Consider the following 27,941-nt stretch of genomic DNA (forward strand, 5'->3'; position numbering starts at 1 on the left):
CACCCTCGCTGCAACGTTCAGGGATTTTCTCCTCCCTCCCCCCCCCCCAGGTGCTTGATCACCCTTATTACCCTTTTCGGATTAATTAATTCTAATTAATTTTGCGCCAGCATTTGGAGGAGAGGTGACCAGGGCTGTGCGAGCTGTTCCAGGTGATGGGCAAGGCGCATCCCTCCGCGTGCCCTGCTCGTGTTCGGAACAACTTGGGGGGCGCGGGGCTCACCCCCTGCAAGCTCTGCCCCATGCCTGCGCCCCCCGGCTCCTTCAGCTGTGCCATGGCTCGGTCTGGGCGGTCACAATAAATTAGCTGAGGGTTCTCCCCACGCCGGTGGCGATGTGGGTGCCCCAGCACCAACCCCGGCAGCTCCGAGCCCCCCCAGCCCCGGTGCTGGTGTCTGCCCTGTGCAGCCGGGGCTTTGTCCCCGTGTCCCCTGGAGCTGAAACGCAGCTGGTTTGGGTGACCCTGCCCTCACCGTGTGCTCGCCTAGGGGGCAGAGGCCATCGTCCCTTTGCTGTTTGCCTGGTGCCCGGCAGCTCTAAGTATGTAAAATCCATTTGTTACATGAGAAGTGTAGTCTATGCTATGCACTATATATGTTATACATTATACACTATATAGTATATAGAATATACTATGTACTGTATACTATATACTATATTTTACTTTATACTGTCGTATACTATACGCTATATACTATTTACTTTATACTATATGCTATACATTTTATATTATATGCTATATATGAGATACTTTGTACTACATGCTATACGTTGTATACTATTTACTTTATATGTTATATACTAGATACTGGATAATAGATAATATAGTGTATATATATAAATTATCTCTATAGACCGTGTGTATAACATTATGAGTATAATACCACGTATATGTGTGCATGTGTATGTACATATACATAGAGCAATTGGACTATGTATGTATATACATACAAATATTTACCTGTGCATACATGCATATACATAGATGTAGATGTACAGCATACTCTATACACCATGCCTACATACACATATGTTTACACACCAGATAGGTAGATATAAGTATATGGGTATATGTATACATATATATATATATGCATACGCAAAAATATGTATACATATATAAAACTTTTTAATATGTATATCCGGTGCAGCGCGGAGGGAGAGAGCAAGAGCAAGCGAGCAAGAGAGTGAGCCTAGGTTGCAGCAGCGTGTCTGATCAGCACATCTTGCCGTGCCCTGCGAGCCACCCAGGCCGAGCCGTGGTGAGCACCACACATGTCCCAGCTCGGTGACGGTGACATGGCCCCGGTGCACGGCCGGTGCAGGGCAGAGGGGAGGGAGAGGCGGCAGTGCAAAGGGAGAGACGTGGGTGAAGGCAAACTGCTCCGAGTTACAAACGCTCCCTGTTTGATTAATTGTACTTTCTGTTTGATAAATGTTACTCGTGAGCATAAAATATGCAAAGCACTTAGCAAGTTCACACTGTTTAAAGAACTCAACTAACCAAATTAAAATTCTATGCTAGGAGCCGAGCCGCTGCAGAGCACTGTGGGGATATGATGCTCGGGGAGCCGACCCCAACACAACACCCACAACAGGGCCGCCCTGCTGCCCACGGGAAGGCGCCTCGGTCCCCTGGGGCTTTGGTGAGGCCACGGGCAAGGGCTTCTCGTGCAGCCCCCCCCCCCGGCCAGTCCCTGTGCTGTATGTGATGAAGTTGACCACTGCCAGCACGCTGGGGCAGGGGCACGCTGCTGGCTTGAGTGAGGGACTCAATAATTTGGCCTAATTCCCAACCTTGGTGGGGGCAGCCAAGCACCCAGATTCTCCCCAAAAAAATGTGTGGCTCTGGTGGGGTACCCAAACCCCAAAATAGGGTTTTTCCTTCACTTTGGAGCCCTGATGCAGCACATCCCCCCCGTAACACCTCCATTGAACCACAGCATCATGGTACCCTGGCAAGTGTGACACCTCCCTGCATACTCACAGTGCTCTGTACCCTGCCAAAACTGCACCCTGGGATGAAGGGGAGCCCCCTGGCTGCCCCGGAGAGGGAAAGAGAACAGCAGCCCCAGGCTTCAGCACCGGCTTTGCTCATGCCCCCACAGGATGGAGTTTCCCTGGAGGTATGGGTGACTTTCTGGTCGCTCTTGCAGCTCTCCATGGGTAAAGCCACCGTTGGGTGGGGGCACCACAGCTCAAGCACCAAGCAGGTCCACACCTTCCACCCACGGTGTCCTCATGAATCGGTTAAAACGTAAGGCATAAGCAAAGCTGCAGATGGGAGAGGCTCGTTTCCAGGCAAAAGCAGCCCCCAGCCCTCCTTGTCACAGAGCGGCGCATCCTACAAGAGGCCACAAACCCAACCTCGGGCTCTGCTCTTGGTTTAGGGCATGCCCACCCTTGGTGGCACCAGAGGCGGGTGCCCTCGGGTCACTGCACGCTGCTGGGCCAGCAGCTGGTGCGCGAGGAGCTGGCCCTTCCCGTCCCCACCACTTCACAGCCTAAATGTTGCTGGAGCTTAAAGATTTTTGCGTGCCAAAAAAAAAATCCCTGCTGGTCTTTTGCTGCCGATAAACCCTTTTGCAAGGCGTGACCCACGGCAGCACAGCCCCACCTGGGACAGACCGAAGTGAACCACTTTTTGCAAAGCCTCCCGCCAGTTTTGGGTGCCGCATGGAAGAGGCAGAGCATGGCCCCAGCACAGCCCTGAGCACCCCACACAGCCAACACCGGGCTCCTCGGCGGCAGGACGCCCAGCCCCGTGCCGTGTCAGCCCGTTCCTGCAGTCTGAGCAATGCTTTAGCACCCATTAACCCATGCGGCCGTAAATCCTTGCGCAGACAAGCCCCAAATACTCGTTTCGGGCGCTGCAGCTTGTGTCATTTCAGCATTAGCATGCACACTCTTATTAATTAATACTTGCTAAACCGGGACTAAAAATAAAGCGCTCGGCGTCTCGTTTCGGCAAACGCCTCCCTGCCCTTGCGGAGCAGCGTGCCTGGGCTTCGACGGGCTCGGCACACAAGGCTTTCTCCCTTCCACAGCCAGAAAGAAGAAAAAAAAAAAAAAGGGCTGCACAGAGCCAGGAACGCCGATAAAGCAAAACCTCCTCTTTCCATCCAGGCAAAAGCGCCCGTGGCAGCTATTGCTACGGCGCGCCACAGCGTGAGGCTCACGCTCACCTCCGCGCCTGGCTGGGATGAGCTCTGGGGTCAGAGGGCTGCCGCATCCGGGGCGGGGAGTTAACGTTTCTTTTCCATCCCAACTTAACTTTTTCTTTTTTTTTTTTTTTTCTTTGCTGCTTTTTCCTTCCTGGGCTGGGCTGCTTTGGTTGCACTTCCCACTCGGAGCCGATCGCGTGCCCCCAGCCGGCAGCGCGGGCTGGATTGCCACCGAGGGAAGGGTTTTAGCAGCCGAGTGCTGCGGGTGGGTTTGTGCATGCACCCCTGGCTTCGATTAAAGCCGAAGGACAGCGGCTGTTGCAAAAGTCCCTTTTCCCTGCAAGGGGCTGCTGCTACCCACCAGCACCCCCCCCCCCGATTGCAAAGCTGCTGCATCCTTCACCCCATCCCGTCTGGGAGCAGCCTGGGCTGTGCACAGCACGTGGATCTGGGGGCACAGCGCCGAGATGCTGAGCTGGGACAAGAGAGGACCACGGGGATCAGGGGGACAGGATGGAGCCCCCAGGACAGCACCGTGGAGGGGACACGGGGGCAGGGGAAGGTGGCATCTGGGGCTGGAGGGTATCGCCGCGGACTGGGGTTGTGCAGGTGTTGCGGAAATCATGTGAGTTATTGCAAGGGGCAGCAGCTTTGTAATAATCATAGTAATGGTAATAATAACAGTAATAAGGAATTAATTCATCTTTATTAATCTTTATTAAAGAAAAAAAAAAAAAGCCCACAACTTTATGCAAGTCTGGGACAGCCCAGGGCCACCAATTTGCATCACGTAAAACCCCAACTCCTGCAAGATTTGAGGCTGCTCTTGGCCCCCCAGCTTGGGTCCCATCCCCAGAGTACTTTGGCTGTCATTTGGGTGAAAAACCCAAGTTCCCAGCCAGCCCGGAGGCTGCAGAGCAAAGCCTGAAGCCAGGGTCCCCCTGGGCACGGCCAGGGCTGAGCACCGCTGGAAGCACCCTGCTCCCCTCCCTCCTGTGCCGTTCATTTTCCTAAAAGACCACGGTGACAAAAATAAAGCAGCCCCCTTCCTGGGTGTGAGAATGGGGCCAGGCGAGGCTGTCTGGGGGGGTCAGGGCTGGTTCCCCTGTCCCTCACCCCCTGGCCAACGCCAGGCCCTGCAGCGAGGGCTGCGCTTGGCGCTGCAGCACGGCTCGCTCGTGCCAGGAGTGAATGTTAATGGTGCCGAGCTCCTCGGAGAAACGCTCAGATTCTCCCTCTAAACCAGGGAGGAAAGGAAGGGAAGGGGGAGGAGGGGAAACTAGCTCCGCAGATTAATTCTGCTGATGAAAATTAAAATCGGGCATCTCCAAAGCGAGCCAAGACGGAGCTGCCTCAGCGCTGCAGCCCACTTCTCCCACCCCAGCCCCTGAGAAAACCCAGCTTGGCTCCGGTCTCCTCCAGGGTCGGGTCGGGCGAGCAGGCATCTGCCCAGGCTTTGGTCACGCTTGTCCCACCAAAGACGTGCTGAGGCAGCGGCTCCCCGTGCACGTAAATGTGCTGCAGGTGGTGGGGCAGGATCAGGCCCCCGGGATGCTCTAACCCAGCTGTGAGCGTGGGGAGGGCGCGCGCCTCCTTCGGGAGGGCGAGTCGGCCACCCAAAATCGTGAGGTTAGTTGCAGTGCCAAGGGTTTAAAAAATGAGCTGTTGAGGGCTTTTTTATAATCGTTATTAACTTCCTGGGCTTTGGGGCTCTACGATGTACTTTTTTTGTCCCTGTGCTCGACGGCGAGGACGGCTCCAAAGATCCCCCAGGGCTGGCACAAAGACAGAGACCGTGGGACTCCGGGAGCTGCTGCTTTATGAATGAAACCATCCGGGCAAGGTAAGTGCTGGGGGCTGCTGCAGGATCCGACCCTCCCGGCCAGCACCTCCCTCCCGCTCTGCTCCCACGGAGCTGGGAAACCTCGTGGGTGTCCCTGTGGCACAGACATGGCTCCGGCTGGGCAGCCCCGGGGTGGCTCTGGGGACAGGGGGAGACTTTGCTCTGCTCGGACAGCTTCGGGCACATGGGAGGGCACAGGGCACTGCGGAGAGGGACCTTGAGGTTCTGGGGTTGGGCACCCAAGGGTGGGACCCCTGCCGTGCACCCCGCTGCACCCCACCTTGCGGCTCCCCCGGCAGCGTCCCCGCTCCCTGGCGGCGAGTTGGGTTTTATCTCCGGCTGCTTCCCTCCTCCCTCCCTCCGCCCGCTCCCTTCTCCTCCTCGCTGCCAAGTCCGCAGGTTTCCTGCTGTGACCTTGAGCTCGTTCCTGGAGCTGGTTATGGGCTTCTTAAAGGAGCCGTGTGGGCAGCGGGGGCCCCCAGAAGCCCCCTCCTGATGCCCCCACCCTCACCGGGAGCCCCGGGGCTGGGGGATGCTGGGACGAGGGCATGGTGACCCCTGAGCCCACCAAAACTGGGAGAGGGTGCAGGTGGCCGGTTTGGCACCCCCAGGGTCACCGTGGTGGTGCTCCCCCAGCACCATGCAAGGGGTTTGGGTGGCAAAGCCCCCACCCATTCTGGGGGGTCCCAGCAGTGCTGAGACCCCGGGGGTGGCAGTGGCATGGGGAGCCTGGTACTGGCACCAGGAGGCCGGGGGTGCGCCCACCCACCGCCCCGCACCAAAGCAGATAGGTGGCCCTCGATGGCACCGTGGTGGCCCTAGGTGGCAGCTCAGTGGCCCTTGATGGCAGCATGGTGGCCCCACTGCTTCTGACAGTGGTAAAGAAAGTTTGAATGCTGCGCCCTCCGCTCCCAGCTCCTCTTGGGACCCCTCGAGCATCCCCCAGGGGCTGCCGTTGCTGTGCAGGAGCAGCACCTGGAGCCGCAGCGAGGCAGAAAGCGCCCCGGCTGCCCTCACCCCGCGTGCCAAGCACACAGCTCGGACTCACCTCAAGCCCTTCCAGGAAAATCCTTCTCAGTGGGATTCCCCACCTGGGAGCTGGCCTGGGCTCGGGTTTAGGAGCTGAAAACCCAAGGGGAAGCGCAGCCAGCTGCGGCGGGACGTGCGTCGGAGAGCCGCTGCCGGGAGCAGCAGCAGCATCCCATGCCACGGAGGTCTGAAGCCACAGCTTGGTAAAGCTGGACGGGCTGAGGCTTCAGCCAGCCCAGGACACGCTAAAAGCTCCGTCGGCTGGAGAGGACCCTGATCAATAAGTGCCTTCGAGGCACGTAATAAAACTTTGAAATTATGCAGGCATTGCCTGGCAGTGTGCAGGGAAGGCGGTGCTCAGTTCATGGGGGTGCTCCTGGGGAGCCAGGGAGCAGGGGGCTGAAATTAGGGAGAAAGGACGAGGGCCCCGGTGCTGGTGTCTGGGGGTTTTGCCACAGCAAGGACTACGTTAGCCATAGCCATGGAATTACGTTATGATAGCCATCCTTCCTGCTATCGAGCAGCAACCTCGGCTGCTCCGGGCATGGCCGATGCTTCGTGATTCGTAGCTGCTGGCCAGGTGGTGCTAGCGTGAGATCTGCAAGCCCGACACAGCCAGGGCACGATGCAAATAAAAAAAAAAAAAAAAAAATCAGAGCATAGAAAGAGGGTTAAGGAAAATATGAATTGTAGGAGTCACGAGCTGGTTCACCAGAAAGGCATGAGCGCATTCTGGTGGCTGCCTGCTGGGGCCGTTGCTCAGGGTGGGGACTGCGCACCCCTGCGGCACCGTCCCCAAGCTGGAGCGAAGCACACGGGCAGGGGGTGCTGCATGCAGCATCGCTCCCTGACGCCTTCTGATTGCATGGATTTGGGGACCCTGGAGATCAGTGCAGGGACCCCAAAACCAAGCCCTACCCCAGGCCCTGTGAGCTGGGAACCAGCCCCGGCTCCAGCCCTGGGCCCAGACCCGGCTGGCTCGGGGAGCAGGAGGGGTGTTCTCAGCACCAGCTCTTGCAGCTACACATGGGGAAACTGAGGCACGGTGCAGTTATAGACATAATAGAAGTAATTATAGCGGAGAAACTCAGCAGGGCTCATGAGCTAGAGCAAACCGACCCCACAGAGGACGAAATCTTAGAGCTTTCTCCGTGTCACTGAAAATATAAGGGCCATGATGTAGAGGCTCCAACGGGCCACTAAATCCACAGCCCGGTAGCCAGGGCACTCAACGGGAGCTCCTTATCTCCACGAAGGAGAGGTGAAACCACTCCTCTGCGATCCTCAAGTGGGATGCTGAGCCCGATGCTCAGTGCTGGCCCACGGGAGATGGGACCAAACCTCCAGGACTGTGGGGTGGCACGGGACGAGCAGCCCAGGGCTGCCACCACGCATGGGGACAGCTCTACAAAACCCCAGCCCGCACCCCACCGGGCGAGGGGACGCAGCCTCCGCTCGTCCGAAGCCCCTCTGGCAGCACCAAGCCGGGGGTAGGCAGGAGGGAGCGGGAGGAGGCTGGCGAGAGGGAAGAAAAAGAGAAAAATGAGTTTTCCTGCTGCCCCAGCGGTGTGGCGATTGATCGGGTGCAGGTTAGTGTGGAGCGGTGCTGAGAGCCTCATTCCCAACCGCCGGCTCACAATTATTGGAAAAAAACCCGCGCTGCTGCTGCAGCGAAATTAGTTATTGATCTCTTGTCTGGGTGACGAGCGCGGCGCTGGGGCTGCGGGGCTGCTCTCCCCCGGGGGGCCGCAGCCTCCCCGCTGCGCTCAGCCGGGGCCGTGCCGCGGCCGGAGGGCTGGGTGCTGGGGTGCTGGGGTGCTGGGTGCTGGGGTGCTGGGTGCCGGGGTGCTGGGGTGTTCAGGTGCTGGGGTGCTTGGTGCAACTCCAGTGCTGCTCCCTGGGGGCAACCAGCTGCAAACTCAGGGGACAGAAAGGTGCTGAGCACCCCCAGCTGCCCCGTGCCAGCCCTCCTGCTTCAGCCCCCACCCCAGCAGAGCTTTGCTGGGGGTCCCAGCCCTTAGGGAGCGGTGTCCTGGGGCATCTTCCCCGTCCTGGTAATGGGGAATCACAGAGGTGGGGGGGATCCAGGAGGTTTTGTGGCCCGAGAGGCTCCTCACCCCCTGGTCGCAGCTGGCCGGAGAGGCTGGAGCAGCGTCAGCGCCGTGGGGACAGGGACGGGAAGGGGGAGCTGAGGCTGGGACAAAATGTTTCCACCCATCCCGGGGCTGCTTTCACAGCTTCAATGTGCACACACACACACACAAACAAACAAACAGAGATTTATTTCCTTCGTGTGATTCCTGATGCAAAGCAGGAACAGGCAACATCTGCAGTGCTCCCGTCCAGGGGCTGCCCTCCGAAGGGTTCGTTTCGGGTCTCACCTTTTGCTTTTGGTGAATTCCGGAGTTTCTTTTACGCAGCACAACAGTGTCATGGGCAGGGAAGGTGGCTGGAGGTTTCCCTGGGCGTATCGGGGTTGTTTCACCCTCCGAAGGCTTCATCCCCCCCAGCTTCTGGCTCCAGAAGGAGACTGCCTGAAGTGATGCCTGCCCAGGGCGTTCGTGCCTTGGCTTTTGGGATGGGAAATAAGAAGTGACCTGAGGGGTTCCCGGTGGGCAGGGGGTCTCCGCAGCACCCCCAGGCTTTGGTTTGGGCTTTTTCCACCAGGACGCAGCCAGTGCCCCCCCCTCCTCTGAGGTCCCATGGGTACTGGATGTGCGTTACCATCTGGGGGTGCTCCGGGGGGGGCGGTGTGAGGTCGACGGCCATACCCAGGTGAAAACCCGAAGGCTGGTGGCGATGTGACATCAGGAGGGGACGGAGCGGGGACAGGCCGAGCAGCAGCTCCCTCCTTCTCCTGCCTCCAGGGACGGGCAGAAAGCGGCCCTGCCATCAGCAGGGGGGGGGGGACAGCAGCTGGCGGCCACCGAGGTGGCTCTGGGGGTGTCCCCAAGCCCTGTGACAAGGCACAGAGCCAGCCCTCACCCCCTGCCTCCTGCTCAGCACCCCGGGCAGCTCAGGACCCGGTCCGCATGGGGGTCCCTGGGGGAGGCCGGGGGGGGGGGGGGCAGAGGGGGGGGGTCCCGGCCCCTTCCCTGAACAAAAGCCTGGGAACAAAAGGCTGCTAGACGCGGGGAGGCATCCCCAGGCCGGGATGGGGGTGGTATTTGTTTAACCCACGGGGGAGGTGGAAGGGGGAGAGGAAACTGCATTTCAAAGCCTCTCACCCTTTGTCAGCCCCTGGCAGCCCCCCCTCGGCGCAGGCATTCCTGGCGCAGGGCCGCGCAGGGGGGTCCGGTTACACAGCGGCCCCCTCCCCACGTCCCCTGCCAGGGGGTCCTGGCCCCTTCCCACAGACCTCCTCTGGGGTGGGGGGCACAAGGGGAGAAGGAAAAACGCAGCTGGGAAGGGGAGCAGAGGGGCCCAGGAGCATGTTCCCCCGGCTCAGCCCGTTTTGGGGCTCCGAAGGCTGTGCCGCCGGCCCGGGGACCGCCGTGCGCAGCCCCACGTGAGGTTTCCTGGGGCTGTTTTGGGGTTCGGGTGCGCTAAGAGCATCCCTTTCCTCCCCCAGGGCTCCTGGCCCGGGCGGAGAGGCTGAACGCAAACTCCCTGGCGCCTCCTCGGAGAGGCAGCTCCCCGGTTTGGAACCGGGCACCTTGTTGGTGAGGGCCGAGCTCGTCTCACCCATTGCTGGCACTGCACGAGCACAGCCCCAAAACCCCAAAACCCAGCACTGGGATCCTAAAATCTCCTGACAACCTCCATTTAATTAATGAACGAGGGGCCCCGAAACAACCCGCTGCCTCATACCCCTGGCACCCAAGGTTTTCCAGGCCAGGCCAGGCTGCTTTCACCCCTGAATGCTTTCCACCCTATTATTTTTGTACCCTAAAGGCTGCCCTGGCTGTCACGGCTCCGTGTCACAGAACTAAGGGGACGAACACAGGGCTGCACCACCCCGACCCCGTCCCCATCCTGCCCCGCTCGTCGGAGCTGGCTGAAGCCGAGCCCGGGCCGAAAGCAGAGGCTGGGCAGATGGGAAGACCAAATGATGGCTTTGCAGGGGGGCTCGGATTTGTTTGAGCCGTCGCTGTCTCAGTGAGCGCCTTCGAAGAAGGGACACACTTGAGAAAATCGCCATCTGCTCCCGGACAATTCGCAACCAGAGGAAAAGGTGAAATAAATTCAGCGGCTGCGTTATCCGCCCGGCCCCGACGCCGGCACCCGGGTCATGCTTTGTGTTGTGTCCTGAGAGCAACTGGGGAACGAGAGGGTGGTTTTGGGGCGAGCAAAGCCCAGAAATTAGGAGAGGGTGGACGAGGAGAGGAGCTGGGCTCGAGCGCCGGCAGCGAGGCTCTCCGAGCACCCAGGCTTTGGTGAATTCGGCAGCAAGATGAAATCTTGCCAGATTGATTTTTTTTTTTTCTTTCTTTCCATCTCTCGGTTTCTAGTGCCTCCTGCTTCCAGCTGGGCTGGAAATACCACAAAAACAGATGCTACAATGCAGCACTTCAATGCTTCGAAGCCGGGAAGAAAACGACACGAAAAATAAAGGCAGGCAGGGAGCAAGAGCCCAGGGCATGGGGACGGTGCCGGCGGGGCTCCTGCCCCTTCTGCTCTGTGCTGGGCTCCCAGGGCACGAGCCTGCCTTCAGCCTGGGGAAACTCCACCCAAAGCCACCCAAAGTGACAGTGCTGGCTGTCACCTCGGCCACCTCCCCCAGCCCGAATGCTCCCCGCGGGGCCCACAGCTCCAGTTTTGGGTTTTCCAGCGGGCTGGAGGTGGGCAAGGGGCTTCCCAAAAATGCTGCTGGTTTGTTTGGAGAGGGCAAAACGCGGCAGTCCAGCTGAGCTGTGCCTGCTGGGGAGCACCCAGCTGGGTGTCCCTGCTGGGAGACCCCATCCCAGTGTCTGGGGGCTCAGGAATGGGGGCTCTGCCCCACAGTGAGCCCCCCCCTGTAGCCACACATGGGTTTCCATCAGTGTCCTGGGCATGGTGCTGCCGGGTGGCGATGGGTTTGATGCTCTGGTCTGCATTTTGCCTTGGTGTGGGTGCAAGCATTGCTTGTGGGGGGTGCTGTGGCCGCAGGGGATGGCACACGGAGCCCCCACTGGGACCCCCCAGCCCCTGGCCACACCAAGCCCTGCGCTGAGGGCAGGTCTCACCCCGCACAGCACACGGCAGGGAGCAAGGAGCCCGGAGCAGGGAGCAAAGCCAGCCGGACACCCCATGAGGATGAAGAGGAGGATGAGGAGGATGAAGAAAGGGAGGCAGAACGGCAGGAGGAAAGCGCAGCCGAGCCGCAGCGAGCGGGAGAGGCTCAGGCACGGCCGGGCGAGGGAGAGGGAGCCGAAATCTGCTGGGCAGGCTGCGCCTCGCTGTCAGCCGGCTCTGATTAACGGGCTGCCTTCCAGCTCCGCGCCGGCTGCGTTCCTGGCAGCAGCGGCGGCCCCACGGCTTCCTGCCGTAGGAGCGGCTTGCTGAAAGGTTACATTTGCACAATGTGCCGCTGGAAAAGCGGTGCCAGAGGTTGCAGGCGGGGGAGCCGGGCGCGCGAGGCAGCTCCGCTCTTGCTCTGCCTGTGTAATGGAAAAAACCCTCGGGGGGACGCGCGGGAAAAGAGCACGCTGCCGTCCCCCCGGCGCAACGCGGCTGCGGAGCGGGGCGAGCCGCCGTGCGAGGGGCAGCACGGGATGGGGGGCACGGGGAGAGGGGTGGGGGGCTGCCAGCGTGCCCCCCCTGTAAGCTCGACGCCGCTCAGCGCCAGCCCAAATGGGGGAAAACTGGGGCTGATCGGGTTCTGCCCACCCGGCCCGTCGCCGCTCGCCAAAACGCTGCTTCGTGTCGCCTGGCGTCGTTTTGCACGTGCCGTGATGGAGATCGCGGGGTGCTGCCGCTTGGTGGGGAAAACTGGGCTTGTTCAGGGGGAATTCACAAACCTGGCCAGGATTATTTCCTTCGGCGGAGCCTCTGAGCTGCAGCGCCGCGATTTACAGTGCTGGGCACGGCCACGGCTGCGGCCGCACGCGCGTGCTCCCCATCCCGACCTGTCCCCGTAACTTTTGGACCAGCTCCTCGTGGGCTTGCTGAGCCCACCCCAGCTGCTGTCTGCTCCACAGCTTCCCTAAAAACCTCTGCTCGCCTCCTCCACCGCACCTCCTGCACCAAAACAGTCTCCTCCAAGTGGCCCAGGCTGCAGCTGAAGCCACCTCGGCACGCAGGACTTCCCTCGTGGAGCTATCCCCACCTGCCAAACGTTCCCACTCCCTCCTTCAAGGCGAAGGACTCCATCTTCTGCCACTTGCCCCCCCCGTGTTGCCCTTCCTTTCGCCTTCTCCCCCTCCTCCTGCACCACCACCGCTCACCTTTGTGCCCCAGCACGGCAGCACCCACCCTCACCCCGGGGTGCCGCGGCCAGCTTGCTCCGCCTCGCAGGAGCCGACGTTTTCCTTTTTGTCTCCCTCGTTTCCTTGGTTTCAAGGTTTTTCTTCCTCATGGAGCCCCTAATTAAAAAAAAACAACAAGGAGGATTCCCAGATTCAGGGTGCTGCTGGGCTGGGAAGGGGGGATCGCAGCCACCCCAGCCTGGTTCTCCCTCCCTGGTTGTAGGACCCAACAGTTTTGCCCCAATTCCCTGGTTTTGCCCCCAAGTTTTTTTATAATCTCGTTTCCCCTGTGCTGTATCTCTCTACCAGAGCTGACCGGACCCTCAAACCAAGCCACATCCCCCCGCACAGCATCTCCCAGCCCCAGCCCCATCGCGCTTGGGTGCGAGTCCTCCCCTTGCAATGTCCCTGGCTTCCCTCTGTGTCTGTTTTCATTAGGATTTGGAGATAAGCTCCAAAACAAAGGCAGTGTTTTTAACCACCCTGCCTTATCAGCCAGCATCCAACAGCGTTCGCCATCCGCCCAGCAGGGCTCGGACCCTGGCTGCGTGGCACGGGATGCTCTCGGGGAATAGAGACCCCCAAATCTCCAGGACTCCCCTTCTCCACGCGCAGAGCAGCCCCACGGCCTGTGGCGGGGCTCCAGAGGGCACTGGAGGCTTTGGGAAACCAGCTGTGCACCGAGCAGCCCCTGCCTGGGGACGGCAGCGTGCGGCACCCACGGGTGTGAGCACAACCCAGGGACACCTGGGTTTTATTCCTGGTTCTGCTGCTGGCCCAGGGACGACCTTGGGCGAGTTGTTTCCCTTCCTGTGCTTCCTCTCCCGTTTTATCTCGCACTATCAGCCCTTTTTTTTTTTTTTTTAACCACTGGCTCTGCCCACTGAGGTCTCATCAGCCCGCGGCAGCCTCCGTCCATCGGGCATCACCGGCGGGCAGCGCCTGGCCAAGGCACCTTGTGAGTGTGCCATGATGGCCAAGCTGCCCCACCACCACCCCCAGCAGCATTTGGGCCGCTTAAAAAAAATAAATAATGAAAAATGAAATAAAAAATAATAATAATTAAAAAAACATGGCCCAGGCAAAACAGCTGCTCCCTGCGGAGCCGCGTCCTGGCCACGACTGCCACCAGCCATGGGGAGATTTTGCATCAAGCCCCTAAAATTTGTGCAAACGACCCCTGAGCATTCCCGGGGGACAGCAGGAGCAGCAGTGGGTCCTACAGCCCCCGAGCGCTCAGCGAAGCCCCCCGCTTTGAGCCCCCTGCCCACGAGGCGCTGGCTGTCCCATGCTGGATTTTATGGCCCAGGGCGCTGAGTATCCAGCGCAGCTGCAGGCAGCTTCCATCCCCCTGCTGCTCCGGGGAAAAGCAGCTCCCTGCGTGTGCCTCACCGCGGGGGCTTCCCCCCGGGGGGGCAGGACTGGGAGATGTCCCCCCCCCCCCCTCAAAGCCCCGGGGGTCTTGCAGGAGGGCAGAGGTGCAAGGAGCAGGACGGCGGTGGGACCTGGCCCGGGGGGACGGCGGGGGCAATTTTAGCCCGTGAAGTGCCTCGGGTGCAGACCAGATGTTCGGAAGAGCTCGGCTCCCGGCCACCCCCGCTGCAAGCCCCGTTGCCAGATCATGCGAAGAATCCCGGCCCCGAAGCGGAGCCAAGACACCCAGCTCCTCGGGGAGCCAGACCTGGCCAGCTAGAGGCAGGCGGCAGCGGTGGCTTTCGGGGACAAGCGTGTCACCCGGCAGCTGCTGGCCCCTCTCGCCTCCTTCCCGCACCCTCGAGGCAGAGCCCGTTCCGAGGGCAAGGCTTTTTTCCCTCGCCCCTTTTCCCAAACGAGGTCTCCAGCCCTAGCAAAACGCATCGAGTCCGCCGAGCGCTCGCCTGTGGACGGCGGAGATCTGGCTGATTGCACGGGGTTGGCGTTCGTCCTCGTTTCCAGCTGCTAAATTGCATTATAGACAGTTAAAAATACAGCGCATACTTTCCTAATGTGGCTTTTCCGTGGTAAGCAAGCAGCACGGCCGCCACCGAGATGCTGGGCGACGGCGAGCGGGGCAGGGGGTCGCAGGGAGAGCTGCTCTGCCCACCAGCCAGCACCTGACCCCCAAGTTGGACCCCAAAATTAGAGAATCGTGCGGCCCTGTGGGGGCAGCAGGCTGGCCGAATGGCTGCCCTGCCCCGTGCCTCAGTTTCCCCACCGGTAAAAGCTTTTGTGATCCTTCCTCTGCGATGAGATCTGGCAGCAAGCAGGATACGTGTGCAAGAACCTGGCGTTATTTAGCCGGGTTCTACAGAAAAAGGGGCTTTTGCACAGGGATCAGGGGTTAATAGAAGGCCAGAACCGAGCTAGAAGCGCTCTGTTAATGGTGTTATGGCACAAAAACCTGATTTCTGGGCACGACTGGAACTGCCACACAGCACCCTGTTGAAATGCCAGCGACACGGAGACCGTGTCCGCTCCAAGGCAGCAGCAGTGCCGCGAGCTCAGACCCATCTCCCCCCGGCACCGATGTCCCCATGGGCCTGTGGCTGCAAAACCACCTCCTTTGGCTCGCCGCAGCACTGCAAGGAGCAACCCAAGTCCCTGAGCGGGCAGGGATGGGTTCCCTCGGGGCTAGGGAGACATCCCAGCGAGTATTTGACCACGTTTGGAGTTGGGGCACAGGGGGCTGGGGAGCTCTGCCACCCCCCCGGGGCTCCCAAACGCCTTCTCCCTCGCCAAGGGCTGGGCGTGGAGGTGACAGAGGCGCTGCAGAAGCTGTCACACCTCCTTGGACCTGCAGCACCGCGATGCTGAGGGATGCGGGGCACCCTCCTGGGGCACCCAGCCCAGCCCCGTCGGGTGCCGGTGGCGCAGGGAAGGGGCGCGCAGAGAGCTCCGCACCCACAGGTGCCAGGGTGGAGGTGCCAGGGGCAGCCCTCAGCTCCTGGCACGGGGATTGAGGCTGCTTCCAGCCCGCTGCAACCCCTGCAGGCACCTCCTGGACCTCCAGGGGACCCACGGGAGCCCCACAGCCAGCACCCAGCACCCAGCGCAGGCGAGAAGGGGAGAGCCGCGAGAGGGTGAGGAAGGAGTTAAAGCCCGGCGCAGGCAGCCCCCACCCTCCCGCTTCTCTGCTAACTTTGGGAGGAAGGGAATAGCATAAAGGTAAGAGTGGAGGAAGGAGAGCGAGGAGACAGATGAGGGAAGGAGAGAGAGAGAGGGAGAGGGGGAGCCGGGAGAGGAACAGACGGCAGAGAGGGAGCGCGTGGGGGGGAAGATGCTGACGCTTCTCCTCCATCTCCGCGAGATGCGGAGAGAGGGGAGCCATAAAAAAAATAAATAAATAAAAAAAAGAGGCAAAGACCGAGGGAACATGGGAGAGGGAGAAGGAAGGAGCCCGAGCGAGGGAGCATGTGTGAAAGTCGCAGCGAGAGAAGGGGCCTCTTTGATTCCCCGTGCCTCATACCAGACAGTGTCTAGACTGCAGCAATTATTGTCAGCTCAGAACACCCAGGCATTGCCATTTCAGCTGAAAGGGAGCTTAACAAAGAGCGGGGAAGAAAAAAAAAATACCCTGCCAGCGGCGAGCTGGTCTCCCTGCAGCACAAGGGGCTCTTCGGAGGGCCCTCCGTCACCCCTCGCCCCCAGCAGACCCCGGCCCCGTGCGCCCTGCGTGGCGGGGGGGCGACGGGTGCCAGCCCCAGCCCGCAGACCCCTGGGGGTGGCAGCGGGTCCTGCTGCAGCCCCGGGGCCCTTCGCTGCTTTTTGGGTGCTTTTTGGGCTGTCGGGGTTCTGGGGCACAGGGATTGGGGTTGGGGAGGTCGGTGCCTCAGGTTCCCCGTGGGCACCCGAGGCGTGCTGCTCCGGCAGGGCAAGCTCTGCAGCTCTGCTGGTTTAAGGAAGCGATGGGAATTCTCCCGGGCAAAATCCCAGGAAAATATCCTTCCATCTCTCTTCTGCTCCCTTCCCCTCTCCGTCCTCCCTCCCCGCTGCTCTCGGACGAGTTACCCCTTCCCCTCTCAGGCCCTTTGCCCTCTGAGGGGTTTTTCTGCCTTTGGAGCCTCCCAGCAGGGAAATAACACCAAAAACTGGCCGAGAGTCAGGAATTCCTGCCGTGCACCCAAATGCCCGCGCCGTGCCCACCCCGGCCCTCCGGCGAGAGCCAGCTCCAAGTAAGACGGAGGGGAAGAGGCCACGAGGAAGGCTGGGTGTCCTCCCTCTGCCCTGCCTCCAGTTTGGGGAGCTGCAACCATCCCACCCCACGGCTCCGGGGCTTCTTCGCCCGTCCCCAAAACGTGGGCGCCGAGAGCAGGGAGCTGAGCGAGCAGCGTGGCCAAAGGGCCTTCCCCTGCCCCATGGCTCCGGGGACCGTCCCCGCAGCCTCTCTGCTGGGAAAGGCAGCTGATCCCTCCCGACACCGAGCACAGCTCGGGTTTAATTAGCACTGTTAATGCTCAGAAGGGAGGCGCGAGGGAATACCCGGCGACTCGCACGTTTTGCTCGCTGGAGAGCCGGGCTGGTGGCGGGGGAGCTCCGGGTTGCGTGGCCAGGACGGGGTGAGCCTGCCCTGGGGGCTGAATGTGGGTGACCCCCACCTAGACCCATCAGCGCAGGGGCACCTTGGCCAGGAGGTTGAGAGCTTTTGTTGGTTTAAACAAAAAATAGATGGAAAAAATAAACTGCTCTGCAGTTTGAGAGGCGACCGCTCCCTGCTCCGAACCAAACCTGGCTCGGGCGAGCTCTTTGTCGTTGTCACCTTTGGGGAACAGGAACCATTTTCTGACCAGGCCTGGCCATGTCTGCCAAACCAAGGACTTCTCCTTGAGAAGATGGCACCGACGTTGCTGTGTGGACAAATCCAGGCCCATTCTGGATCTAGCCACTGCAGCAGACCGGAAAAAATGACAGCAGAAGTCCTCCTACAAAGGACTGAGATGGCAATACCTGCATGGGGAGGCACTCGTGCCCCTCGTTCGAGGTGGGCTGGCCATGAGGAGACACATTTCTCCACACGGGGCTCCCCAGGTGATGGTCACAGGAGGAAAGCGCCCGCCCTGCCCACTGCTCACGTCCCTGATGTCTGGGCAGTGCCGGGGGGAGCAGGCAGGGCCCCAGCGAGCGGCACAAGAAAACACAAAACTGAGGGTTTTTACCGAGGAGAACGAGGTGTTTTATGGAAGGACTCAGGGTTTGTCAGGCTGGTGCTACAGCCACGGGGGACACCCAGCTTCCACGCGAGCGTGGGTGCTGCAGCAATATAGAAATACGGGGGGTGGGCAGCTCTTCACCTTGTGGGTTTGGGGAAACATTTGACCTTCACGGGGAGCTTTGTGCCAGCCCGTGCTGGCCCTGGGCCGGGAGGAGCCCGACGCACAGCGTGTCCCGTGAGGGTCCCATGAGGGTCCCACGAGGGTCCCATCAGCGCTTTGAAGCCAGCGCCCGGCTCTGCAGCACCCCGGGGCTCGGGGAAGAGGCTCCCTGAAGCTCTGCCAGCTGCAGGGCTTCGAAACGCCCGCCCCAGGGCTTTGTACCTCAGACCAAACACAACCACGTAATGCAGTGGGAACGGCACCAAGACGGCTCTGCAGCTCTCCCGTGCCAGACTCCCATCGCAGCATTGTTGAGCAATGAAAGAAGTAAGACCTTGCTTTCTCCTCCGCCATACCTTCTCTCCAGCTGCCCGAAAAAAAAAAACCCAAAACCTCCCTCGGGCAGCCTGGCCGGCCTTCCAGAGCGATTTGGGGACCCCCAGCTCCCCATGGAGCCCCTGCCAGCCCCGGCCCTGCGGAGATGCGGGACTCACAGCAGCTGCCCCAGAAGGTTGCAAAGCCCCCGCTGCCCTCGGGGTCTCTGACACAGCCGCAGTCCCAAGCAGGGGGAGCAGAGGCCTGCGGGATGCGGTGCCCTCTGCGTGCAAGCAAAGGCTGGGAGGAAACCCAGCCACATCCAGCAGCCCTGGGGCACCCAGCGGGGACACCCCCAGCAGGGACTGGCACCGCTCTGCGTCCCCGTGCCCGTGCGCCGGGCACCCCAGCGCCTCGCCACCGCCCTCTCCCCCCCCCCCCGCAAAGCTGTGTGCAAATGCCAACTGCTTGTTTTCCGGTTCCTCCAGATTTACCCCCCCTCCCCTTTTTTTTTATTTTTTTTCTACCCCCCCCCCCTCCCCTTTCCTTCCTTTCTTCTTCCTGGGTTAAAAATAATCAAGTTTCTGGGAAGCAGCAACTCCTGCTGCGCCTGCCTCCCCGCACTCGCCCCGGAGAATAGCTGCGCTCGGTGCTGGGCTCCGGCCCCTCCTCGCTGCCTGCTCCTTCCTCCTCCCCACCCCCTACAGGGATCTGACTAATATGCTTGGGCTCTGCTTGCCAGCTCAGCTGGAAAGGAATTTAACCGTTGCGTGCTCTGTTGGGAAGAGCGGGGAGCCGAGGGCTCCCCCGGAGAGGAGCCACCCTCGCTCCATCGCCCCTGGGTGGGCTCCGTGCCTGGACACCTTGCCCTGGGCACGGGGAGGAGGGTGATGGAGGAGGAGGGATGCGTCGTGCTGGCACCCCTGGGTGCCAGCCCCGAGCCCCAGGTGGGTGCGATGATCCCAGGGGATCCCTTGGATGTGTCCTTCCTTCCCGTGGGGGAGGCGAGGCGGACCGCAGCACCCCAGGTGCCGTGCTCCCCACGGAGCTCCTCACCCAGCCCCGGGTGCTCCCTTGGGCACCTACACCCCAAGCGACCGAGCCTGCAACTCGCCACAGGCCTCAGCAAAAGGCGAGGGTGCAAGCTGGGGCCCCACGGATGCTCTTAGGGGTGGCGGTGGGACCGGCTGCCCCACGGCCCCAGGTCCCCTCCTGTCCTGCAATGGGGCCGGCGAGCCCCGGGCATGGGGAGCTGTGGCTCAGAGCTCTGCAGTGCAGCTCTGGCAGGAGCGAGCAGCCTCCTCCGAGCCGCCAGGAACCAGCCTCTCCTCCAGCTCTGTGGGGAGGAAGCGGCGAGCTTAAGGCAATGTCATGCCTGGGTGAAAACCCCGCGGGAAGAGAGCTCCCCCGGTCCCCCCGGCAAAGGTTAGTTGCTAAAAAAGCAGGGGGTTGTGGGGACCCTCTGCTCCCCTCCCTTCCCAGCCAGGAGCTGAGCACAAGCAGGTTTAGCAGCACGGCAGGAGGAGCGGGGAGTCCTGTTTTAAAGCAGGACAAGCCACACAAAAAGCCTTGACCGAGGTTATCCCAGAAAGTCTGTGGCAGAGGCAAGAGCCGACCACCTTCCCCGAGGCTCCAGCTCGCTGCTGTACTGCAGCATCTCCCTGCTCAGCTGAAAACTCCCCTTGAAGCCTCCTGGCCGTTGCGGAAGCACTTCAAAGCCAGGAAAGCCAAGCCCAGCACCCCGGCGCTGAGCAGAGCCAGGAGGCACCGGCCGGGCTGCTGCTCACCCCGCTCCCGCTGGCTCAGCCCGGCTGCCCCGGTGCCAGGGCACGCAGTGTCCCTGAGCAGGATGAGACCCTTCCCGGAGCCACAAGCTGCAAGCGTGGCCCTCCCGGAGATGGGGCTGTGGAGGAGGAAAGGGCTCCGGGCACAAAGCAGGGAGCCGGGGAGGCTCAGAGGGACTGCAGCCAGAAGGGGACCCTTTATCTGCCAGGATGCTCACAGCAAGGTGCAGCGTACCCCAGGGGATGGGGATTGCTCTGGCAAGAGGGAACTGGAAAGAGGAAGATGGGGCTCCTCTCCAAACCCTCCCTGACATGGCAGTTCTGCTGTACAGCAGGGCGGGATGGAGCTGAGGGTTCGTTTTCTCCGCAGGACCCAAGCAGAGCCTGGGACTGCAGAGCCGGGCTGGGCTCCTCGCTGACAGCGCCGCAGCAGCCGAGGCTTCTGCAGCCCCGGTTCTGCTCGTGTAAGCATCCTGGCAGAGCCACTGCCCGGGGCAGGGACGTGGGACACGGTGTGCCACCTCCCTGGCTCGGCAGAGGGATGGGGAACAAGCACCCAGCATGCTCCCACCTCGGGAGGCAGCACCCGGGGCTGCAAAACCAGAGCCTGCTGCAAAACCAAAGCCTGCGGTCAGGGGATGAAGCAGCAGCCAGGCAGCCGCTGGAGCAGGCTCAGGCTCCAACCATCCCTGGGCGAGCCAGGACGCTCCCGTTTGCTCCTCGATCCCGAATTTCCCGGTGCCTCGGGAGCTCCCCCCAAGGTCTCGCTGCTCCCCTGCTGCCCCCCGGGCCCTGCGGCAACCTCAGCAGCCAGGAAACGCTGGCAGGAGGGAAAGGGGGTTGAGAAACTCCAGGCAGCAGGATGAGACACGCGCCAGCACAAGCAGGATGTGACTAGGGGTGACGGGGAGTGCTGGAGGGGTGCCACGAGGAAGCAGTACCCGGGGGGCATCCTGTAGCCTCCCCCCCTGCACTCGCACAAGCCTCCAGCCCCAGCCAGGGCTCTGCTCCCTGCACGTCACCGTGGCCCTTCCCCGGCCCTTCCCCACCACCCAAATCCTGTCCCAAGTGACTCCTTCTCCCTCCGGCTGCTGTGGGGTGCTGCGCACCCCCGGGTGCACGCGGGGCTGTCACCCAGCCTCCCAGCCCCGTCGCTGCGTCTGCCTGGCAAACCCGGCAGCTCCCAGCGATTCCTCAGCCCAGGCTTGGCGGAAACATGGGGAGGTTTGGGGTGAAGGGGGCTTCAGGACGAGACCTGGCCCTTACCTCTCCTCAAACCATCTGTTTTAGCACTGCAGGAAAAGGGAAAGGAGAGGACGGAGGAGGAGAAGCAGAGAAAGAAGGAAAAGACAAACAAAGAAAAAAAAAACAAAACAAAACAGAGATTATTTTTCCCCTAAAAATGTTGCCCAAGGCAGCTTTGCTTGGTTTTCCTTCTGGCTTTATCTGGCCCCAAGGCGCTGCCCCCTCCCCAGCTGTCCCCTTCACCCACCTCCCGGCTCCTTGTCCCTCCCCTGCCTGTCCCCTCCACGTGCCATCGTGTCTGGCGGGGACCCCAGAGCACGTCCTTGGGTTTTGTAGCTCCAGCGTGGCCAAGGGAAGCCTGCCCATGAGCCCCTCCTGCACGATGAGCTCCAACCCCAGGCACGAGCCACAGCACCCACCCCATTAAAAGCCAAGAAGGGAGATGCAAAGAATGCCCCCAACCCTGCCGCACCAAAACGCGTTAAAAAGCATCACAGACAAAGACCCCGATGGGCAAGGACGCACGCAGACGCTTGTTTTGTGGCAGTTCACCATCGCTCTTGGCTGCAGCTCGCCCCGGTGCTGGGCAGCTTTGCAGAAGGGACGTTTTTTTTTCCCTGGGGAGGAGGTGGGAGGTGTCGCCCACCGCTGCTTCACAGGGAGACGGCTCACACAAAAAGCCAGTGCTCAGCAAGCAGCTTTAGCTGGGTTAGCACCCTTGCAGCCAAGGGGCTGAGCTCGATTTCCAGCCCCTACCTGCGTCCAGACGCACCAGCACCCCTCCACGTGGGGAGTTATTTACACCAAAGGGGGAAAACCAGCAACAAGGAGATGAATCCAGCAAAGCCCACAGATGGGTGAGTTGCTTCCTTGCACCAGGAAGGACAGGGAGCCTTGCTCCCCTCTGCAGCGGCCAGGACATCAGCCTGGTGGGGCCAAGCCTGACCTGCTGCTAGCCCCGAGCCCCAGGCACTGTCCTCCTCTGCCCAGAGGCACACGGTGACCAGCATCTCCCTCCCCAGGTGGCCAAAAGGATCTGGGGAGCGGGCTGGAGCTTCACGGGAAAGCTGCTCCAGTGCCTCTCGGGCTGAGCAGGCATCCCGTATCTGCTACAGCAAGTCCTGGACGTGGGGAAGGGATCCCACATCCCTCGGGGAAGAGGCACGGTGGAGATGACCCCGTTATTCACCAACGCTGCCACCCTGGACAACAAAATCTCAAGGGCTCCAGGGTGCTGCAGCTCTGCTTTTATCATGGGTGTGGGGCAGGGAAGGAGGCTCTGAAGATGCAAACCATCTTCTTCCATCATTCACGTGATGGATCGGTGTGTTTGGGCATTTTCTAAAATAATTTTTTGACCTTTTCATTCCAATAAATCTACTTTTTCCAGCTCAAATATCATCTCAGTGTGAAAGAGGAGACCTAAAAAAAAATAAGTTAAGGACCCTCCAAGCACAATGAAGCAAAAACCTTTCTACCCAAAGCAGACCTCTCATACTGGTTTGGGGTATTTGGTGGGTTCCTTTTACCCCTCCGTGAGAAAGCCCCTCATAACTCCCAGCTCTGGGTTGCCCTGGTCCAGCTCCCACACCGGACACGACCCCTTTGGGCACCAACCATTGCTCCCCATTTGTTTTCCCAGCAATGTGGTTCGCCATCCACGGACCAGACCCGTTGGACTCTCGTCTCCAAGAGCAAGGAGCGCTTGGGTTCACCTTGCTCACCTCTGAGCCTGCCCTGAGCATCCCCCGGAGGATCTTCACCCGACCTCAAACCCCCAGTTTTGGAGGAAAAAAAGCCTCCTTACTCCTCCGTAACTCAACACCGCGGCAGCCACCTCTGCTTTTACGCTGGAGGAACCTCCTCTGGCGTGGATGTCTCTTCTCAAGAGCCCTCCCCAGCCCAACCCAAGCTTCTTGCCACCACCCAGGTCCCAGCCTCCGACCCTCCTACCCAGAGGAGGTGACGTTACGGCGAGCACCAAGCTCACCGTAGGGCCAACAAGAGGGGCTCAGCACCCGCAGGAGGCGGCTTTCCCTGCACCGGGGGATGCTTTGTGGGGAGGGGGCTACACAAAGAGGTGCTGGGCTGCGTTTCCAGCCGCCCACCCCTCGCTGCGGAAGGAACCAGCGGCAGGGCCGTGCCCTCCGACCTGAGGCAGAGAAGTGAAACGCCAGCGAAGTAGCAAACAAGTCGAGGCATAAACACGGCACGGATCCGCGGCGCTTCACCGCGGCTCGTTATCTCCGGTTAGACTGGAGACGGTAGAGCCGGGTTTGAGAAGAGCAGAAATATCAGCAATTAAAGATATGTCGTGTCAAAAAAACTCTAAACTGATTAAAGTTGAAGGCTCCGTTTTCTCCTTTTCATCAGAGAACGGAATCAAAACCTGCCTGGAAAGACGCGCTCCCCCCGTTCCCAGCGCTCCGAAGGCAGCGCCTGCATCCGTCCTGCTGTGTCCCTGCATTTTAATTACCACCTTATTAATATTCATGAGGATAGGCACTCAAGGGGGATTGCAGTCTGTCATTCTCTCTCTCTTTCTCTCCCCCCCGCCACCTCTCCCTCTCTCTCTCTCTCAGCTGAATCTGTGTGTTTTTTTTTCCTCCCCTTCCCAACAGTTGGCGTGCTGCAGATCCGTGCGCGGCCGCGTGTGCACGCAGAGCCGCGGCGCTGTGCGTGCAAGGGGAGGGCGCCCATGGGTGCGAAGGGGTGGGTGTGGGATCTCCCCCGTGGCATGGGGCAGCCCCGGCACCCGGAGATGAAATTGAGCCGCGCTGCTCCGGTGGGGAGTGAGCGTGTGTGCGCCTACGTGGCTGCTGCGCGCTCGGTGCCGGCACGGCAGCGGGGAGCCCCAGCGGTTGGTGCACGTGCAAGGGTGTGTGCGAGGACTGCGTGCACGGCTGTGTGTGTTCGTGCTCGCTTGCATTACTCTTGGCATCTCTGAGTGCTCGGGTTATGGTGCAGGACCTTGCGGAGCTGCAGGCTGGGCCATGAGGGTGACGTGGGGCCTCGCGGGTGCTGCATGCACCCAGCAAAGGTGGGGAGACACCCGGCTGTGCCCGTTTGGTGGTACAGCGTGTTGGCCAAGCGCAGTGGATCCTGGCTGTTTTCTAAGGTCTACGGCACTGGCATGCCCCGGGAGGAGAAGCAGCAGAAAGCCTGGCTTTTGGGCACATGGAGGTTGGCAATGGAGCTGGAGGTAAATGGATTTTCTCATCCCTAAGTTGAGCAACACGGGGTTCACCCACTCCTGGCTGCCCTGCAGCGTGCGACCCGTTCTGCGTTCCCTACTGAACATAAAGGCCACGTGGCAACGGAGAGCAGCTTGCTTCCCTTATGCAAACCCACACATGCCCTGCTCCCCTCTCACCGGAGGAAGCCTCACAAGGGCCGGGCTGTTCCCAGCCAGGTCCCGATCCCTGTCCCTGCAGGACAGCGCTGGGGCGATGCAGAGCCTGGAGCTGTGGGCAGATCCCCATCGCCCCACACTGCTCCCAGCCCTGCACAAACATCCCAGCCGCCACCAGCCCAAGCACCAAAGCCCCGTGTGCTGCACCTGGACCACGGCCCCGTCTTCCTCCATCGTCTTCCTCTTGGCTAACACCACCCAAAGCGCCGTCAGGAGCCCAAAGCCCCTTTGAGGAGACTCCCGCAGCCCGGCGTGCGGCCCCGCCATCACCAACCACCTGCAAGAAACCTGTCTAGAGACACTCCAACTCGGCGGCTCCCCAACGCCCCACTTGCTCAGCTCCACAAATATTTGAATTAAGGTCCCCTGGGGAGCCGCAGTCACAGAGTAACTGATTTCTCCTCCTTCATTATATCTCTGTGTAATTTACCGAGGGACGGCGGCGTGTGCCTCCGTTCGAGTGAATTCCCAGCAGGACTCCCCAGAGCTCACAAATCAGGCAAAGGCAAGGCATTAGAATATGAAAGGTGAGGCTGGTCTCCCCACCAAGACTCATCTCGCTCTTCCCCGGCTCCGGCAGCCCCGAATTACGTTTTATTTCCACCTGCCGCCTGCGAGCAGGTTGGTGCTGGGTACGGGGCCGTGGCCCCAGCTCCATCCCCAATAGCTCCTTCTCCCTTCTGGGCAGGGAGGGGACGAGGGTCACCTCCCTCCCGGCAGCATCTCAGGAACCAGAGGTGCAACGAGCACAAAGGGAGCAGAGGTTTCCAAGAGAAAGCCAGCAGAGATCCCTGCCCTAAGCTCCGACTGCTTTTCATAAGTAGCCCGTGCCTCAGTTTCCACACCTTCAGATAAGAGCAATCTCTCCCTCCGTTTACGGGTCCAAGAGCCCAACGTTTAGATGTAGGTCTGTGAAACCAAGCAGGATGGATCCATCTCCAGCCAGGAGGAGCTGGAGGACAAGTTTGCCAGTGCGTCTCGATAGTTACCTGAAAGAGAGGAAATAGGAACCGAGGAGAAACGGAGGGAAAGGGAGGAATGGAGGAGTTTGGTCTAAGGATGCACACCGAAGCTGCACAGGGCTCTTATTGTGTGAGACGCAGTGAGTGGAGGCTGATCTTCAGCGGACCCAACTCGGTCCGAACCGAACCCAAAGCTACGCCCTTCGTCGATGTGCGGGCTGGGAGCCCCAAGAGCAGGAGGCGTTTGGGATCGGGGGCTGGTGGAGGGTCACAGGACCTCCTGCAGGTCTGCACAGCACCTCCAGGCTGGGCAGGAGCTGTCCCTCCCCGAGCCTCCTGGCATGGGAGCAAGGGGCTGTGGTGCCGGAGCACGGCACCAGCTGGGCTGCGAGGCAGCGAGCTGTGTTCCAGATCCTCAGCAAACAGCGGAGGGCAACATTTTGCTTCCTGGAAACCCAGAGAAAGAAGTGTTTTTCCGAAGAGCTGCAGCTCAGAAGCAACCTGTAATGGAGAGCTCAGAAAACTGGGTGTTCCCCCTGCCACCTCCTCTGCGAAGACAAAGCCTTGGCAGATGGCGGTGGCGCTTCGCAGCGCTCCTGCTAGGGTTTGGTCTGGGAGCTGGGTGCACGAAGCCCAGTTCTCTTTCTTCCCTTTAGAGGTACGAGCGGTGTAAAATCAGCCCGTCCCTCGGACACCTCAACTTCCCAGAGCCCACGTACTGTCTCCCCGCACGAGCTGACTTGAAGACCTCAGGCTGTTCAATCCGTAACAAAGAACTCCTTTCTCCCAAACGTTCGCCAGTCGTCAGAGAGAAATAGGCTGTGCTGAAACCAAACAAAACAAAGCCTTTGCAAAAGGCAGCCCCAGATCCCCAGCTCCAGCAGGGCAAGTTCCCTCCCCGAGCCTGGGCGAGCTCCGTCCCAGTGCCAGGGCCCAGGAGCACGGGCAGGTGGGCTGGCGTTGGGCTTCCTTCTGTGCTGGGCATTTGTAGAAGGCTATGAGAAGGTACCTGGGAGGAAAACACGCCACTAACCCTGCTCCAGAGCATCTGCGGGGGATGCTAGCCACACTATCGGAGCCGCAGAAAGCCCCGGAGCAGGTCCTGAGCTGTCCCCGTGGGCACCCCACGGTGCTCGTGCATCCCCCACGGGTGGTCCCTGATGGGACCCTTCCGAAGGCTCTGCCCCTGGATGCCCCCAGCGGGTGCTTCCACCCCATCCCGTTCGGGGCCAGGTCCCTCCCACGGGGCAGCAAGGAGCCCTTCTGCCCCCGCGCTCAGCACCACTGCAGCACCCGTCTGCTGGAGCGGCCGCCCTTGCCAAGCAGGGACGTGACAGCAGATGGGGGTCTCCATCCTCCAGAGGGGGAAATTTTGGGGCAATGAGGGGCAGAGAGAACAGCAGGGGGGTTGCTGCCGGCTCCTGGGGCTGAGATGTGTGCCCAGGACCCCTCGCCCCGGGGCTCGGAGCGGGAGCAGTGCGGGATCAAAGCACCGAGCGCAGTCCGGGGCCAGGGGAGGCAGGCGGCACGAGATGAAACGGAGCAAAAGTTCTCCGGGTTCGGACTCGGGACTTGGAAAGGATTCGACGGCAGCTTGGAAAAGGAGGAGGAGAGGGCCGGGAGCAGCAGCGTTCAGCAGAAAGGAATGTCCTGATGGGCCGGCAGCCTGAACGCCAGCCAGGACCCCCCCCTTCCCGAGGCTGTTTAAAAGCCCCGGACCTCTCCAAGCCCTTTAATTGGAGCTTTAAAAAACTTCCTTGTTCCTTGACGCGGCGAGCTTTGCGTTTCATGCCCAAAATGACTCAATTCCCCCTCTCCCCCCCATGCGAGAAATCTCCTTTGAAACCTCTGCGAGGAGCCAGCTCCGTCCCCTCCCCGCCAGCCCCGGTAGCCCCCAGCCCTCGTCCCCCCAGCCCCCTGTGTGCGTTCTCCCCTAATAACCCCCAGCCCAGCTGCCTCCCTCTCCCTTCGCCCTCCTCCTCCCTGCCTCTCTCGCTCCCTCTTTTCTCTCTCCTCCCCCCCGCCTCCCCCCTTTCCATAACTCAAAAGCTTGTCAGGCTGGTTCCAGACTGCTGGCGCCAGGCTTCACTCCAGGAAAAAAATAAAGCAAAAGAGAAAGGCATGCAAGGCAAAACAGCCCCGCCACATGAACACACATCAAACCAGCCCTTTATCTCCCCGGAATGCTCTCCCCTCTGCACAGCTCCCTACCCCGTCCGACACACGCACACGCTGTAACCCTAATGCAGCACCGCCAGGCTGCGAGCGCGCACGCCCCGCCGGAGAGGAGCGAAGGAGCAAATACAAGATCTATTATTTATCAGCGTATCAATTATTTAGAGCCCCGTCGCGGGGAGAGGGTGGGGAGAGGAGGCCTTGGCAGAGGCGGCTTTTACCCCGGTAATTTGGGTGAGGGGGGTGCTGCCCCGACCCGCCTCCCGCTGCCCCCGGCTGCTGCCCGCCTGCGGGGAGGTTACGGGGTGCCTCCAGTGCCAACCTTCACCCTTATGTTC

General features: G+C 60.8%; 1 long non-coding RNA gene across 3 annotated transcripts in view; it reads left to right on the forward strand.

Moving 5' to 3' along the window:
- The window catches only part of LOC308180266, a 29,777-nt gene extending 2,446 nt beyond the window's left edge, over positions 1-27,331 (forward strand). The window contains exons 2-3 of one of the 3 annotated variants that reach the window (XR_013940851.1): positions 111-18,972; positions 22,077-27,331. This is a non-coding gene — a long non-coding RNA (uncharacterized lncRNA). Of the gene's footprint in view, positions 1-110; positions 18,973-22,076 lie in introns of those variants that run through there. The other 2 variants (XR_013940852.1, XR_013940853.1) reach the window with 2 other exon arrangements.
- Positions 27,332-27,941: the final 610 nt, after the last annotated feature.

Source organism: Anser brachyrhynchus (genome assembly GCF_964034855.1).
Source record: "Anser brachyrhynchus genome assembly, chromosome: 19".
Lineage (NCBI taxonomy): Eukaryota > Metazoa > Chordata > Aves > Anseriformes > Anatidae > Anser > Anser brachyrhynchus.